Here is an 18,415-nt window from a genome sequence, read left to right as displayed (position 1 = left end):
TCTGGATTTACAAGTCCTGCTAATATCACTCTCACTCAGGCATTAAATATGATGTATTTAGATTAAACCACAGACCACTGAGGTGCACAGACAAATTAGCTGCACTGTTTTTGTTCCCCTGACTGGCAGATCCCGTTAATGCCACATTGCTTGCTCTGAAATACAAAATGTCCTATATAGTACCACAGCAGTGTTTAATATTCTAAGATCTCTATCCATTTTCAGCTTCATATTCCTGTGGCCAGGTCCTGTGTGTGTGTGTCAGTTCAAAATATTTTAGCCAGCAGTACTTCCATTGTTATCTGCAGTTAAAATCTAATGACATTTTGTTTGCAGCCACACCAAAAAGCAAAACATTTTAACTTCAGAGTTTTTATTTCACTGCTGCGTGGAACGTGCAACAACTTGCTCCGTTACCTAGAGTTACATCAAGTCAAACGTGTCCATGTCTTCAGTGAATATTTCTCGGTACACATGTGGAAGAGAAACCTTGAACGAGGAGCACAAGGCCAAAATATGCAATGAGTGAATTATAGATGTCCTGTGTTGTCTGCCTCCTCCTGTTCTGTGCTGTTGTGTGTGTGTGTGTGTGTGTGTGTGTCTGTGTGTGTGTGTGTGCGCGTACCTTTTCCCTTTGGTTTATACATATGTAGATTACATGTAATAGTGGAACATGGCAGTCTTTGACCCGTTAACATCTTCCATACAGTATTAACACAGATAGGGTGCCTGTTTGGATTTGGTTTTGTTAATAAAATACCAGGATGTGGAAAACTAAGACCAGCAAATCTTTCAGTGAATCACTTTTAGTTACTAAGCTCCTTGACACCTGATCCGCACATGGCTGCTCACTTCATCTGTATCTCAAAGGTAATTAGCTAAAAATTGTGTTTCCGCTTTACTTGGCTGATTTATTATTATCTGACTTTATTCACAAATGTTAAACGCTTATCAGATTGTATGAGGGTTCCTAAAAAGGTTCAAATTAAATGAAATGCTCTTCATCTCCAGATCTGCTGTTGAGGTGTTATGGAAGTAAAATTGCACAAAATTAGTACTTCGAGAATTCAACTTCCTCGTGTGCAATTTGACAGATTGATTTGTAAACAAACTGAATTAATGTGCAGTATCGACCGCTACAGAATTATGTTGTTTGTGGATAACTGTTCCCAGCTTTACATCAAATAAAACCCTTTCCATTAGCCAGTGGGTTAGTAAATATGTGACAAATGCATGAATACGGAATTAGTCATCAATAAATACACACACACAGAAAATAAATCAATAACAAATGTGATAATCTGTCACGGTGTGGGTTTGTTTCCTGTTTTGTTTTGTAGTTTCCTGCCCCTTGTGTCCCTGGTTAACTTCACTTCCTGCCTTGTCCTGTCAGCCCCTGTGATTGTCTGATTGTTTCCACCTGTGTCTAATCACCTGCACCTCCCAGTGTATTTAAGCCGTGTGTGTCATGTGCCATGTCTCCTCAGTCGCGTCCTACCAGCAGTGTCTTGCCTGTTCCTGGTTCCTGTCTGCATTTAGCTTTTTTTAAAATGTTACCTATTATTAAGTCCTTTTATTTTCAAACTCAGCGTCTGGGTCCTGCCTCTGCCTACCCGGATCGTGACATAATCAATTGTGATTAAAATAATGTGTCAAACAAAAATACACAACATTTCAGCTTCCAGAATGTGAAAACTGAATATTTTTTTGTTTTAAATGATAGATTGTGTCAGTCTCTTAACCTTTAGGAGCACATTAGATATCCTAAACCAAAGGTCCACTTACTAGCTTTTAGTGGGCGCTTTTGACCCAACCTATTGTCCCCTCGACGAGGTGAGATACCGATGCTTGAGTAGTGACCCAGGAAATCTTGATACACAATAAAAGTGTGCATGAGTGAGTGGGGGGGCAGAGCATATTCTTTATGGCTGTGCGTAACAAAGCCTAACTGCGACCATTCGAAACCTTCATCCCGTATGAACATATTAATCTTCCTCGTCAGGATAATATGCAAAAAGCTTTGCTTGTAGCCAGGCGACACATCTTGAGCAGGGGCCAACATGTGTTGGGGAAGAGCTTTGAGTGACCAGAAGACTCGAAAAGCGCTAGATAAGATCTCAGGACTCAGAGACCATGCAGATACATTCAGAGGGTTAAGAGGTGGTAAAGGGGTTTAGGAGGGTTGGTACTTTGATATAACACCCAAAGGTGCTCCTGACCATCCATAATTAACAGCCGCTCCGCCTGCATGCAGATCCACTCTGCTCTAAAAAGAACAACTGTCACCAATGGTTAGGAGAGGGGGGGGGGGGGGGGGCGACACAGAGATGGATCACACTCAAGACCCAGATATGACGGACCGCTACACAAACACACACTGACCTGCACATAAGCATGCATGCACAAATAGAAATTTCGAACACACCGTTCTGAGTCACACTTATTTATATACTGCACATTTAAATAAATACATTTTATCTTTTTGAAAACACGCACCCTGATACTCAAACCCAGAGCAGCTCACATGTTTTTCTTCTGGCTCCGCGATGAACAGTGAATCGTTTTACAGTGAAACAAAACAGAACAGTGAAAAGTACTTAGTGACTGTACAATCAACAGTGAAAACAGGAAGAGTCCACTTTATTCTCCACCTGATAAAAGAATACATTTATCAGCAGCTTTTAAGACTTTACATCAATGTGATCAACTGCTCTCACTCCCACTCTTTGTGAACACACCAGCCTGTTTTAGTATGGAGTTTGTGTTGAAGTTCTCCCGAGGGTCAATGTAAAAGCATTTTATTTTATAAAGAGCCCAGACAGGTTTAGATAGCCTATTGGATAACTAGTTTTTATTGGTCTTATCTTGTTGTATTGATGAAGTTAATTATTAAGAGATGGATGCAAAAGCCAGTGTGGCGTTTGAACGGCAAGTTACTGATATCCCCAAAATTAAACCTTTCTTTCTTTAGTCTGCAAAGTTCGGATTTACATGCCGAGTCTGATTTGCAGCCTATTTATAATAGATTTGTGTTGTTGAGCGAAATGCAGAATCCAGGACAGTTGTCGTGGGGACCAGACTGATGTTGCAACAACAGTTGATTGTACCGACTATTTCTGGGAGGAAAAGTAGTTCTCTTCCTAAGTGTCTTCTCTCTTCCTTCCTCTTTCTCCTCCACCACCTCTCTTCTTGTATCCCCAGTTTTCCTCTCCCCAGTTGTGTTTTCACAAATCTCTTCGTCCTTTACTCCCCTCTCTCCCCATTCATTCTCTCCCCTCCTCTGCAAATCTATATGCAATCATCCCACTGCAGCAGTCTAATTTAAATGTGGAACAAATGTTGTGACAAACTAAAGCTGGATAGAAGTCCTTATCCGCAGAGTGAGAGCTGAATTATCCTGCTTGACTGAGCTGCTGACACACACACATTGAGGGGGAGACAGAGAGAGAGAGACAGAGAGAGAGAGAGAGAGAGAGGCCACAAGTCTCATCGGAATTAAACCAACCTTTCGGGCTGTCTATTAGTCACCTTGAAGCCAGTAATTCCTTAATTCCACTATGTAGAGACATCCACACATATTCTCTGGCTCCGATTTTTGTGTCGAGTTAGATTTTTCCTGACGGTTCCCCCGGCCACCAGGACACCTGTGGAAGAAAACCTAAAGGGAAACTACAGCGATTTAGCAAAGTTGTGCACTTCTGAAGACTCACAAGAGGACGGATAAAGTATCCAGGAGGTGGAACGTCTGCATGGGGTCGTCACTAAAACAATGAGCGATCTAAGTGAGACAAGGACAGTCTGTGTTTTGTAATATTGGGATTGTCCTGCTCACCAGGGTGAATCAGGTAGTTTTTTAGACCGACAACTTCCTGTCCTATTTACAGCTTTTTGTGAGCGTCTCCAAGTGCTTACTGTTGCTAATAGAAACCAGTTTCCACAAAAACAACAACTTCCCCCCCAAAAAGATTATCATGCAGCAGAATGGGGCCCAGCAAAGCTTGCTCTAATTGTTCACCGCAGACAAAACAGTTGTTTATCAGAGAATCCGTGTTGTTGCGAGCCAAAGAGTTTTTATTTTGGGTCATTCAGCCTGGATGATCCAGATTGCTGCCGTTACAATAACAACACATCAATGTTTAATAGTCTGCAATGCAGAGATAACGCTCCTGATAGTCACAGTGAAAACTGCGTCTGTGACTGTGTGGTTCACTCTGAGTTTTTGAACGTCAGTGATAAAAAGAGACAGAGCGAGAAAGATGGGAAACAAGAGGGAAGCCAAGGGGTTATTTGTAGTGAACATGTTATGTCCATACATCTCCATTTACCATCAATAATTTGGTACTTCTGCAAACATCCTCAGCCTGTTATTTCTGGTCATCCCTGAGCTGCACGCAAATCCTGTTTCATAACAATTTGATTTATTCTTCCAACCGGGACGAGGATAAGAAAGCTGATAGTGCTGCCAAGTCCTCAAAGAGCAGACTAGATCCACAACATGAAACATTCAGCAGAAATTGGCAAGTGCTTTTCAGTGTAAGTAAATCAATTAGATGTACAGTGCCTGGAATAAATCACATTTTCCAAAGTTATGGACCCATTTTCTGGCTCAGAGCTCCTGGTTCTTTAACAAAGTGAAGCTCATTTTGGGTGTAAACATTTTTTTATTTATTTCATCAACAAACTCTTTTGTTTTGTTTTGTGACAATTGTACCGTGTTACAACTTTTGTACCTTTATCCTCAGTAAGGGGAATTACCCATTACTCAGTTTCATCCACAGATTACATCTTCAATTTGCATTTGAAAATGTCCTGTACTTGTTGGTGTTTGAGTACGGTTGTCATCTCTGTGTGGTATACTGCAGTGTGTGTGTGTGTGTGTGTGTGTGTGTGTGTGTGTGTGCGTGTGTGTGTCACATATAGACACAGTATGTTACTTTCAGTTGTGTTTGTAAAACAATTTCAGACACCGTAGCCGATTTTGTTACTGTGTTTTTGCCTTTGTAGGCCCTGAGGCAAAAACACACACACGCACACACGAAACACACAGGTGTTTGTTGCTTTATGCCGTGTTGTTGTCCTTTGGGCAATCACAGAGCAGTCGCACACACTCACACACACAGACACACACACCTTGTTTAACCTGTCTGTCAGACAAGACGGACTGACAGACAGGTTATCACGCTGACTATCAGACACAGAGTCTATCATCTGCTGGATCATCCCAGCAGTGCGGAGTATCCTGGTGGCACATTTAAGGAAAACAACAACATTCTCAGTAAAACTGAATTGACCCAAATTGGTTTAGCTTGGAGGAGCGAAAAAGATAAGCTCATTAAATTTTATTTTAGTCATGTGCTGTTGATGTGGACTCGATTTTAAGGAAACGTAAACTACCTCCTGCATATGCAGCAAATATTACTCTTTGGGAATATTGGTAAGAACATGTTTGAACGCTAGTGTTTGAAATAATCCAAGTTTAGCAAAGCCGCAGTTAAAACATCCATGTTTTTTATTGTATTTATCTTTTTGACTCTTAGCTCCCCTTCCTTTCCATCTGTTCGGCCGTCCTTTAAATCGTTTCCATCTGTTTTGCCAGTAAGTTCCTCTTCCCCTTCCTTGTTTTGCGTGTGGCCATGACTAACAGGTCACTGGTGTTCAGCACTGCAGCCAATCCCTTTAGGCCCTGTTCCCTGCCGCTTGTTTAGCGACCTTGACAGCCTTTCTCTGTCCCTCCGAGTCGCACTGTCCCCCCCCCCCCCCCCCCCTCCTCTCTACTCCTCCTCCCCCCTCCGTCCTTCTCTCCCACTTCTTTAATGACTTTTTTTTGTTCTTTTTCCGCTTTCCATTTTTCTTTTCATCTCATCTCGTCTCTCTGTTCTTGCTCTTGTGCTGGTGTTGCCTCTGTGCTCCGTGCTGAGCAACCATGACAGCCTTTTCCCATCCCTCTAGGTCAAACCCCCCCATCGCTCTGTGTCCCCTCATCCATCTCCTCTCATTCTCTTTCTTTCATCACCTGACTTCACAGTTTTTCGTTCCCTCACTTCTGCTGCCATCCTTCGTTTCTCCCGATTCACAACGTCCGATTTACATTTTTATTTTAACAATATATAATATAAACTCAATATAATGTCCAATGTATTGTCTGTGGTGAGCAATATGTGAACTGCGTGATGCTTCAGAGAAGTACTTGTTTACTTGGTCTATTATGTTCTATACCACAATCACGCATGAGCCTTTGTCACATTGTAGTTATTGTTTGTTTAATAGTGAATAATAAAGTTTGTTACACAAACCTTTGATAGTTTTAGTTGTGCAGTTCTCAGTGGAGAAAAAGATATATATATGAAAAAAAATGTGCTGACCTTCAAATTCGTCAACAATAATTGAAATGCTATAATACATGGATCAATACCACTAATGTACAAGTTGAATCATTCAGTTGAGATTAGGAACAAATATCTAATTGTGAAGTAATGTTTGGAGATATCACTGGGATTGGAATTTTAACTTCTTTGGATGGTTTCTGCTGCTTTTTGCATTGTAAACCTTTACATGTGCACTTTTATTCGTACATGTCATGAGCACCTGCCGTTTCAAACATTGAATTTCACGCATTTCTTACGATGTAATAAGTTTGATTTTGGGAAAACAATCAATCTGAGAGAAGACTGTGTTTTATTCCTAGCGAGCGTTGTGACTCCCACTTTGAAATAAAGTCTGAAATGACTTCAAACATCTTCTGGTGTCAGAATGAGCCAGCAAACTCTTTGACTCACCTCCTCCCATTTGTCTCTCTCCTCCCCCATGCCCTCTCCATCCCTCGCCTCGCCGACTTCCCCTTTCTAGCATCTTATCCTCTCTTTCTATATTTGTACCTTTTTTCTTTACCCACTTCCTCCCTCACTCTGTCTGCCCCTTTTCTTCTCACTTATCCGCTCTTCCTCTGCCTCCCCCCTCCTCTTTCTCTCGCCCGTCTCCTAATCCCTCCTCTCCACCCTAATTTAAACTCTTTGAAGCCTTCAATAAGGCTCCATAATAAGCTTCTCCCTCTCCAGGCAAGGCAAGGGAGCTCCATCCCAGTTGCATTCTGCCGCTGTGTGAGTGCTGGCGTGTGTGTGTGTGTGTGCGTTCTTTGTTTATTAGCAGCTCTGCTTGTGAGATTCCATGCCAGTGTTTGTGCGTGTAGCGTACAGGGCAAGCGTGTGTGATGTGTGTGGCGCTGTGCAGAGAGCCACGAGGAGAACGGAACAACCTAATGTAGGACGTACCAGAATACCACTCCGCTGCACATTAAGCCGTTTAAGTAGGTTATTGATGCAAACCGCCCGGCAACAGTTAGAATTCAGCTCCATATTATTCAATTCAATTAAACTCAACTAAATGGAATTGAATTGAGTTTGATTTCCTCATTAAGTTGTCAAAGCCTACGTTAGTGCCTTGACCACTTTTTCGACAAGCAATGACGAGGTATTTAAACTCATACAGATCGGTCCACTTTAAATGAGCCCTTTGGTCTTCATTTTGCTCACATCGCAATCAGAGAGACCTACTGGATGTCGGAGCTCCGCACGTCTGTCTGCTGCTGTGTGCATCATCATGTTGATGACGAAAACACTTGTTTCTTGACAATGTTCCCATAGGGATGCATCAGTAATACTATTGGAACAAGAGTGGACGCTGACTAATTTCAAATCAATTTGTTGTTTATTGTGAAAATTGTAAATTGTGCACCAGCTACTTGGTGATAAAATCTTTAAGACGAACAGGAATTATGATCAAAGTGTAAAACCTTTTTTATGCAGTAACAATTCAATTCATATTCAAATTCCAATACATAATGTACAATGCTTCTTAAGTAAGGTCTCCTTACATATAAACGAATGGGGGTGAGTCCCTTCCACACATGAAGCACACAGCTTATCACGTGAACATGTCAGATCAAGACTTGGTCTTGGCCAAAAATATGAAATAAAGTTTCACAAATTTTGCTTTCAATTGGGAAAAGTCCTTATTCCTAGTGAGCTGTTTTCGTCGTGTTATTGATATTCTCATCTAGATGCAGTCGGGTGTACTCAGAATAACAACGATACCTACGTTTTTCCAAATTGTTTAAATTTAGGGACGCTGTGTTTTGAACATAGATGGTGTCATTCCGCTGAGGGCTGGCAGCTAAAAACAGCTCGTATGCGTCATTTCCGAAGGCAATGAAGAACAACCGTTATTTACAAGACAAAGTAACAACCGACCTGTTGCTTAGTTAAAATAATCAAACCGTGATATCAGACCTGCTAGTTAAACCACAAGATGGCAAATTACATTTTGTCATCGGGTGTGAGTCATCGTTGATGGACAACGTGTTAAATGTCTGTTTTATTACAGGCGCAAATAGTGGGACCTTGTTTGTCTCTCCCTACTGCAGCTTCTCCTCTGAGCGGTGAGAGAGTATAAACTAGTTCCCATTCACACACACACACACACACACACACACACACAGCCTGTAGCACTGGTCTACACGTTAAAAAAAGGAAATACACAAAGCACGCCAATCCAGACAAAACACACACGCACACATCCTGCTCCATGGGTTTATCTTCATGATGATAGCAATCAGTATGAAGCCCACTGGCTGCAGCAGCAGACTGCTTGGTCGTCATTAACGTTAGCTGAACTGTTTACACTCGTTAATCAAATTAGCAAGTCACACGCACGCACACGCTCAGCTGTAACACACTTGGGTGCACACACACACACACACCTACGAGAGGAGACGCTCACCAACACACACGGGGGGGATGTAAACATGGAGAAGGGCTCGTGGTTCCGTCCGAGATGAATTTGCTGTCCTACGGCAGAGACAGAGAGAGGGAGAGAAAGAGGGGGAGAGAAAAAGGGGGAGAGATCTCCACACTTGAGCCGGCAGAGCGGCTCAAGTGTGAGACGAACGCTGGGGGAGGAGAAGACGAGAGGAGTCAGTGGGTGGCGGACACGCAGGTGAGAAGATGTTCTGTGTGCACGAGTTGAACTTCCAGCTCTCTGAAATGCAAAACAAAAAACAAACACACGGTGACAACCAGAGCGCCAGGAGGCTGCAAGAGAGCTTTTGGTACCTAGCTGCGTCTGCACGCGTTGTCTTCAGGCCAATACCTTTAGAGGCGGTGATGGGAAGGTTTTTTGTTTTGCCAGTATGAACTGAGAATGGCAATAAATCAATAGGAGTGATAGGCAGGGTCTCTTGGTATCAGTAGCGTCAACTATATTCTTTCCAAAACAGAGCGAGATCCTTCAAACTCAAATTCAAAGGCAACATGTGGAGGGGAAGTCTCTAAAGCCACGTGTCCATGGCAACTATGTCTGCTTCCCATCATCTCATAATCACCAAATTTAGATTGTTGTGTCAAGAACATTAAAGATACACCGGGTGTCTTATAGCTCCTGAGACGACGGCCGGTGTGATTCCAATGTTTAATTGAGTCCATGCAGGACAGCGGTGCAGCTCGGTTACAGAAACAAGCCTGGTGCTCTTCAAAAGTACAACAAACCAAAGCCGGCTAATCGCTGGGGAAAAGTGTTGTCCCAAGATATGCAGAAAGACAGACACACACACAGACTGACAGTTGCAATGCAATTGTGTTTTTAATACTGTATCACCGTAGCCCGAGATAACATTGAAAGATGCATTATACATTACAAAAAAAATCTGTGTGTCAGCATTATGTGAAGAAAAATGAGAACATTCGTCACGGCTCGTCAGCGCTTTATCGGGAGCTTTGTACCACACGCTCACAAGGAAATAATCAGTTGGCAAGTGACTTGATCCAATAACAAAAACGGAATTTAAACTTTCTATTTTTTCTTCAGCTTTCCGCAAGCAAGAAAATGAGAAATGGATTTGAATTGTTTCACGATTAGCAAAAAAAAAGAGGAAAAACAAGGAAACAATTAAGCATTCCAGTGATGTCACTGTCACCAGGATGCCGATGACTCAGTGCATATTGGTAGTTTCTCAAAAGAGGAACTCTGGCTGACTGTTTTCCCTCTACAGTCTAATTGTTCATTGTAAAGATTAATGGGGAGTAGGTGCCACTCTGTGTGTGTGTGTGTGTGTGCGAGAGAGAGAGTGTGTGTACAAGTGTATGTGTGTGTGTGCGGTCCTCTTTTACCACGTCGTGCTTTACAACACTTCCTTTGAAAAGTGCTGTCTGCGGGTTTAAAATGAATGAAAATCTCTTTGCAGTCAAACATTTATGGCAGAAAAAATGGAAGGATTGTAGCTTCTTGTGCTCCTTGTTGCATGTTCTTCTCAGCTTCACTGCTGTGGGGAACATGCAACAATCTACACAGGACAACAGGTGAGACGCTATAACAAGTTATTCTCTAAATACGCATCTGTGAAGAGGTCAAAGACATTGACAGAATCGCACAAGACCAGAGTACGATATGAGTAAATTATTGATGACCTGTGTTGTCTGCCGTGTCCTAACTGCTGTAGTTTTACTCCTGTACAAGTTTACGCGTGTGTGTGTGTGTGTGTGTGTGTGTTACCATGTAAGCGACGTGCTTGTAATGAGACAGTGAGTGGATGAGAGCGACTGAACCAGCAAGATTAGCAGGCAGCCATCTACTCTGTGATCCCATTTTACAACAGCCACACACCAGCTTTGTGCAGGCTGTAAATTATAAACACACACTTGACAGTTTAGCAGGCAGCCGTTATTTTGGGATCTAATCTTTCAATCTGTGATTTTCCGTAGTGACTGTTATTATTGGCGTTAGCACAGTGACTCAATTTATTCCAGTAATCCAGTAATACAAGTGTATCATGAACAGGCAGCGGACAAACCCAACTACTGAATTAAGAGGAAGGAAGGAGGTATTTTGTGGATGTCACACTGTGGCCCTTGCGTACGTTCACATTTGCCAACTTATCAGCAGCACGGCCAACCCGCACAAACTGAACAGCGAAAACAAAAAGTCGTTGTGTACTTGTGCAGACTGCGATTTTCCCGCTGCTGTGACTGTTTGAAACGATCCTGATGACAATAATTAAATAATGTAGTGAGGAGTTTAACAACTGCTGGGATGGAATGTGAACGCAGAGTCAAGGACATCTTTGATTTCTTCCAGTAACTCTCATATCGCACGGCTGCTTCATCTGTCACGCGTAATGATTTTGTGTTCACTCAACTGAAAACGTGTGAAACTTGTGGCAAAAGTCCTTTCAGCTTGTCTCCTTGACCCACTGGTCTCTGGTTCTCATTCGTGTGACTTCTTCGCTGTAAAACAATGTCGTTTTTGCGGATTCATAAAAGCTTTGTCAGTCACAACACAGCAAAGTACTACTGTATAATATAATATAATAATAATATGCTTTGCAGAAGCGGGAGTCGATGATAAAGAGATGTAAGGTGCATCCAGCATGGTTGATTCAGTTGGCAATTTCCTCACAAGCACAGACTGTACAGCAGATTCAGTGAACCTGCGTTTCAAAATGCAGCTTGTTTTACAACATAAATAGAACCGAGAGTCGCCGTCGAATTCCTCTGGCTCATCGTTACAGTGAGACAAGTGGTGGAGTGCCAGTAGGAGGCAGTCAGAGAGACAGAGATGTTGTGCTAATTGTGGTCTACCCCCGGTGCGCGTGGAAATTAGATCTTGAAATAACTACTTCCTGGTTCTATTTTCAGCTGAGGTCAGCGGCGGAGGATTACGCCACGCTGTGAGGTGTGATGTGGCCCTATTGGTTTGACCCACACCTGCTGCGTATCCTTCAATCACGCACTGGAGGGTGAGTGTGTGTGTGTAAGACTGCATGCATAAATGGAACACATGTGTCCAAATAAGTGTGTCCACTGTGTGAGGGTGTCTGTGTGTGTGTGCGTGGGTTTTTGTTTGTTTGTGTGTGTGTGTGTGTGACCTTGACTGGGAGTCCAAACACATCAAGTCCTGCCTCACTAGAAACACAAATCAGTTTGTTTTGTGTTCTCTTCCACACTCGCAAGTACACAAACACTCCTGCTAATGTCAAACTGCTTTGGTCACATTTGGTAAACTAGCCACATACATGTGCGCGCACACACGCACACACACACACATTATATCTCGGTTAAACATGTACAGATAACTGTACGTATGCACAAAAAAATAAAAAAAAATAGTTTAACCTCGCAAACTGAAACACATTAACATATTCCCTTCTCTCCCTGAGACACACGTATGCACACACACACACACACACACACACACACACACACACGTATGCAGAGAACCGGTTTTAATATAGCAATTGAGTCATCACACTGCATGTGCGCATCCGCTCTTCACTTCCCTGCTGGGTGTACAGTACTGTAAGTGAAGGTCAAACATATAAACCTGGATGAACACTATTATCCTCACAATCATGAAGTGTTACATGCATACTGTACACACACACGCATGTAAAGACTGTGTGAGAATATAACATACATTATCCTCAACCATAAACCAAATGGATGTTTAAAAAATGTTGTTATACGTGTGTGTGTGTCATAGCCTGTGTGTGTTTTTGTGTGGAAGTGAGTCCACATTCGTCTTATCAATTGTGTGTCTGTAATATATAACTTAAGGTGTGTGTGTGTGTGTGTGTGTGTGTGTGTGTGTGTGTGGCTGTAAGGGGCCTGGTTTTCCCCCTGCAGGCTGGTTTGAATCGATAGCGCTGGAAAGTGCTGAAATAGCAGCCTGACAAACACTCTCACACACACACACACACACACAGACACACACACACACAGGGTGACTCACTGGAGTTGAAAACATGAACAAGAGTGCTGACTTCTGAAACAAGGAAAACAGAGCGAGAGGAGAGAAAGAAACCGGGTGACATGCAAAAGAAAGAGAAGATGAAGAACGTAGAGAAGAGGCTTTAGCGCAGATTCCACTTCAGTCTCATTTCTGCTTAGTTGAGCGTAGCGGTAAACATTCAGCATTGCTGCATTCACAAGCAGTGTGTTCTGCACATATGTGTGAGTGTATTTGTGTGTATGTAATGTGAGGATGCTGTGTGTCTTGTGTTGGGGGGCAGCCGTATATTATCCTACTAATCCTTTTGTCCTGTTTTCCATATGTTTTATGCAGTTTTGCTCTCGCTTCTCTCTTTCATAAGACTCTCCTTTAGCTCGAAGAAACAACTAAGGGACAATGAATGTATGATTAATTATTTGTTTTCAGGTTTAACTCAAAGGCCAACTTTTTTCATGTTTGTGTGTATTCTACTTTTACTTTTATTTCTGAAGTTGTTTAACGTTCTGCGTCTGTTTCAATTGGCTGGGCCACTAGTTCACCACATTACAGGCAGGAGTATTTGTTTTTTATAGTGAAATTCAATATTACAGACATCACACTGTTATAAAACTTATACTGATAACTACAGTATTTGTAGAAGAGAAGGATTGAATATGCTGAGATCTTACTGGTGACCACTATCATCCATTTTTCCAATTTGGAGCAGCATAATATCTTATCGTGCAAAGCCTTTTTTCAAGGCGATGGTGTTTTCTATAACAACGAGCAAGCTAGCTGTTATCTTTAGTTCCGCTACATCACGGATGTAACTATCCCTAAAATGTATCTGGTTGGTTCGGGCCTGTAGGGGAAGTCCTGCTTGTCATTGCACACAATATTGTAATAGGCGCATTTCCACAGAAAGCGATTTGACATCGCGTCAGTGGAGCACAGGTGTAAATTCTAATGCTGTATGATAGTTGAAGAGATTGCTCCTTCATATGTGGAGGTGTTCTCCAGTAGAGAATAATGTATTATTGTGTTATTACACAACAGCACTAATGTCAGCTGTATTCTGATGCTTTTCTAATTTCAGGAAATGCTGTAAGCCCGAGCTACATTTTAAGTTTCAAGTTGGATGTTGTCTGTAGTCACTCGCACAAGACAGAACAGGTTGCACTGGCGGCTGCAACACTAATGCAGTATTGATGCAACATTAAACAGCAGCCACTGGAGTGCTGCTGCAGGACCGATTCAAGGCAAAAAGCCAGGTATCCTGTCTGCATTTAATTTGTTTGTATAAATTGACAAACGTTAGAGGACCAGAGGTTTCCGGATTACAGCAGAGTCCCCCGGTTACGTGTGAGCAGGAGTACGTCTGCATTATTCTTTCATTACGGTTCCAGAGAGATAATCACATCGCCGCCACAGAAATTCAACAGGCCCGAGCTGAACTCCAGCAACAAGAGTCCCAGTCAACAGTGCCTGTGTGTTTCTTTGCTTTATGTTTTGGGGGGGAGGGGGTGCACGTATGTATGTGTGTGTGTGTGTGTGTGTGTGTGTGTGTGTGTGTGTGTGTGTGTGTGTGTGTGTTTGTCAGCGCGCAAGTGGTTGGCGCTATTAAACATTCACCGGCTCACTCAGCTGCTGGTGCTGCTGCTGTTGCTGCTGTTAGGCTCCCAATCTGGGTCAAGTCTCCCTCCTCTCCTCCCTGAGCTACCTCTATCCCTCCATCCGCCCATCCTCCTCTCTCTGCCTCTCTGCTCTACTCCCTAAGTGCTCCGTCTCTCTTTGTCTGTCTCATTTCCTTTTATCCCTCATTTCTCCACCCACCTTCTCTTTTCCTCTCTCCTTCCCCCACCCTCTACGTTTCTCCCTCTCTCTTTTCATTCTCCAACCCTTATCCCTTTCTCTCTCTCTCTCTCTCTCTCCCTCCCTCTCTCCCTGCCCCTGTCTCTCTGTCTCTCCGGTGTTTGCTCGGCCACGGAGCTTAGAGGCAGGCCTGCGCGCTCATCCAATGTCCGAGTAAAATAAAGATGGCTATACATTTTTAGGGGCACAATGACTATATTCTGTTTGTGTGTCTTTAATGCAATGGGTGTTAACACTATGCTGTTGTGTGGAGGCTGTGGAATGAGCCACCAGCAACCAGCACTTCATCGGCTGCTCGGCTGCCAGCAGCCTGGAAACATCCCGTCCCACTCACACAGGTGTCCATGTCGGTCCTTGCCGTCCCTCTGCTGAAGGCCAACACAGTTCGCTGCTACGCTCCCTCCACCTACTTCTCACGCGATGAGCTTTTATGGTTGACTCCTCCTAGACGAACCTCTTGTGAACTTGGTTACATTATTTGGCCATTACACTTTCAACAGTTGTACGTTGTTGTTGTTGTTGTTGTTGTTGCACTGCTTACAGTGTGGGGTACTGATGTTCTGAGCTCCTGTTTGTGCAGCTCCAGTAATGCTGATGTTGATGATTATTATTATCCAGAAGTAACAGGTGTAGTGGTAGTTTTGTGTTGGTCCTGGAAATGATTTGATATTTAGAAGAGGAGAAAACAGAGGAGAAACATAACTTAAAAAGAACATACTCACCTAGATTATGGGAAATCAAGGCATTTACATTACTACTGTGTTTCAGTTGATCAGAGGATATCAAGAGACAAAAACTGTTTCAATGCACCATCTTTCTTTGGTGTGCACATGTAGCATCAAGTGGTGCTCATGTGTGAACTTATTCTGCTCTGAATTCATCCCTTTGAATTTGAGACATCGAACACTGAAGGGTTTTGCTTTATTCAGAAGTTTCTGCAGCTCAAAAAAGGAAACTTAATAACAGCCCACTATACAATAAATAAAGCATATGAATGTCTTTTGTCACTGTCAGCGCAGGTAGGAATGCTGCTGACGCTACAAGTCTTCTCCCTGCAGTGCACGACAGAGGCGTCAAATTAAAAGCTACAAATGACACAAAGTCGTATACGTGCATGCGTGCGCCTGACGTTTTTTCTTTTAGTTTTCTTTGTCCCATCGGCCACCAAAATAACACACTGCGCGGGATAAATAACAACGACAATTGTAAGACAAATGATGTGGTCTGCCTGCCCTGCAGCCAGCCTTCAAGCACTTGTGTCCTCTGGGTGAAACAATGACTCGTCGGCTGTGGGTGAGACGCATCGCCGTCGGACGCACATGGAGGCCTCCACGCAGCATGCACACATTTGAATGCACACGTGCAATGCCGGTATTCCTGTCTTGTTGCGGCGCCTGTCATGCGGTAACAGAGTAGACACCGGTTTAACAGCTCTACTGTGGAAGGCCTGTTGCTGCTATTTTTAAGGTGAGAAATAATCATTTTCATTATGTTTGAGAACAAGAGGACGGCTTTCTTTGGCTGTTAGGGGTCCTTTTCTTCAGCACCTATGCTGTTTCTTTCTGCAAACACTTGACTGTAAATGTGGATATTTTTGTGTTCTGAAATGAAGTGTTACTGAACTGAGTGTGAGAATCTACCAACAGAGTATGTTAGCCGTCTCGAAGGAGATGTCAAATGTTATTGTCCATTTTTGACAATGTGCATTAGAAAAAGAGTCCTCTCCAATTCCTCTCCTCTCCATCTTGTTATTGTACAGATCAATATCATCGCTTGCTGTACATGCATATCGGCACAATGTATATTGAGTAAATTGTATCGGACAAGTGATTTGCAGCAACAATAAATCTTTAAATGCAAAGGTGAGCCTCTTGTGATATAAAGACAAAAGACTGGGAAAATGTAATTGCACACCTCCACCCACCGGAGTTGTGAATAGGATTCATCTCCAGCCCGATGATGTTTCTGATGACAGCTGTCATCTCTACAAATAGCCTGGGAGAGAAGTGGTGAGAACATTCACAGCGCTGTTCCGCACTGACGTGGTTACATTCACTGTTCGGCAGAGACGAGGAAGGACACAAGTATAACATGTTATGTAGATTCACACATTGTTTACTCACCCATGTCTTTACGGGATCATACCACGTATCGTAAGACATCCTAGTTTTATAAATTAAAGGCGTTGCTCTAGGACGATTTTTTTAAACAATATGTATCATGCGTATCTGCAAAATGAGGATGAGGAGTAACAGCTCCGCTGCAGAAGACTTGCCTTTTGTTCATAGTATTCATATTAATATCTAGGGCTGCAGAGAGACTTGTTTTCATGTTTGTAAGTTCGATAAGAAGCGGGTGGAGGCCTCCTGTGTCGTGTGCAGGTGCAGGCTGCTGTCTGTTAATCACTGTGACTGTATCCTCTGTGCCACAACTCCATGGACATAAGTGGAGGTAGACGCACACAGCGTTCCCCTTGTATCTACTAAAATACTGCAAAATTATGATGTCAAAAAATGACGTGGCTCCCTTTTGATTTCTCGGCTTTTTCAAAGAAAACCACAGGACAAGTGGTTTACAAAGCGGACGTAGCAGACGAAAAAAAAGCAATTTAATATCAGTTGGACTGTATCTAAATTGATATGCGCGATCCCAGCACAGCAGGGCAAGACTTAGTTCATAAAGCACATAATGATGCCTGCTTTGACAGTTGACATCATGGAACCCAGAGGAATCTTGATTTATTACTGCTCTGGCTAATGTTACAGAGGTTGGGTGGAGGAGAGACGACATGAATGAGAGGAGACACGAAGAGAGACGAGGGAACGGAAAGAAGGAAAGAGAGGATGACTGATGTGCTCATTAAATTTCTGCTTTGTCAACCTGCAAAACATTTCCCACAGCTGATCACAGACAAGTCTGAGGTCATCGTGATTAGCTATGACATCAGACTGGTTAAACATCTGCTCTCTGACACCTGATGCGACCCTTACCCTTTGGTCATATTTATATTTTTCACATGGACACTCGAACTGCATGTTTGTCTATTTATGTCTCCAATCCATCTTTCGATAATTCGGTTTAAAGCCCCATCAGCAAAACCTCCAAAACAAGCGCTTACTTACAGCGGCATGCTTACATTAGTGACATCAGTCGTTTAGCTCATTGTGGGCCTGTGTGCAGCGCTTTGATCGACATCTGGGTTGTTTCTGTACCCAGTACCCAGAAATGTTTACTGTGTGTTTGCGGTATCTATCAACTGGCATTAGCATGGCGAGTCCAGAACTGCGTGGGTATGAGAGGAGGACAAGATGTGAAAGTTAAAGAGCAGAATAGGAAAGAGGACAGGTAAAGAGACAGACGTTTCTAAGGGTCGGCATGAGGTAAATACACATGTTCATGTCACAGTTGTGTACCATTAAATCTTTAACTCATTCCACATTCACTACTAACTAACCTTGTGGCCGGTGTGATTTCATTTTGCACCCTCAGCAATCTCTCATTCCCTGTAATGAGTAGTCTTGATACACACCCCCCCCCACACACACACTCACACACAGTGTTAATTTGACTTGCCAGGAGGAAATAGTGTGATTTGCCTGACTAGGTCCCTGGACATGAATCTAAAGACAGTAGGGAGTGTGCAGAGCAATCAAGTGATAAAGCTTATTATCTGAGAGGAGCTATATTCTAAGACTTATTATCTACCAGGAGTTAAATGACTTTCAGGTCCTCAAAGGCCTGATGGCCTGGTTTGACTCGGCAGCAGAGAGAATGAAGGGTAGAGGAG

At 42.9% G+C, this 18,415-nt stretch overlaps 1 long non-coding RNA gene across 2 annotated transcripts in view; it reads left to right on the top strand.

Annotated features, from left to right (window-relative positions):
- LOC144389641 (uncharacterized) overlaps window positions 1-16,489 on the top strand; it is a 69,321-nt gene extending 52,832 nt beyond the window's left edge. Inside the window, exons 4-5 of one of the 2 annotated variants that reach the window (XR_013453778.1) lie at window positions 11,685-11,785; window positions 13,853-16,489. This is a non-coding gene — a long non-coding RNA (uncharacterized LOC144389641). Of the gene's footprint in view, window positions 1-11,684; window positions 12,155-13,852 lie in introns of those variants that run through there. The other variant, XR_013453777.1, reaches the window with a different exon arrangement.
- Window positions 16,490-18,415: the final 1,926 nt, after the last annotated feature.

Source organism: Gasterosteus aculeatus, chromosome 20 (assembly GCF_964276395.1).
Source record: "Gasterosteus aculeatus chromosome 20, fGasAcu3.hap1.1, whole genome shotgun sequence".
NCBI classification, from domain to species: Eukaryota; Metazoa; Chordata; class Actinopteri; order Perciformes; family Gasterosteidae; genus Gasterosteus; species Gasterosteus aculeatus.
The sequence above is the reverse complement of the archived record's forward strand: the minus strand, read 5'-3'. Positions and strand labels throughout refer to the sequence as shown.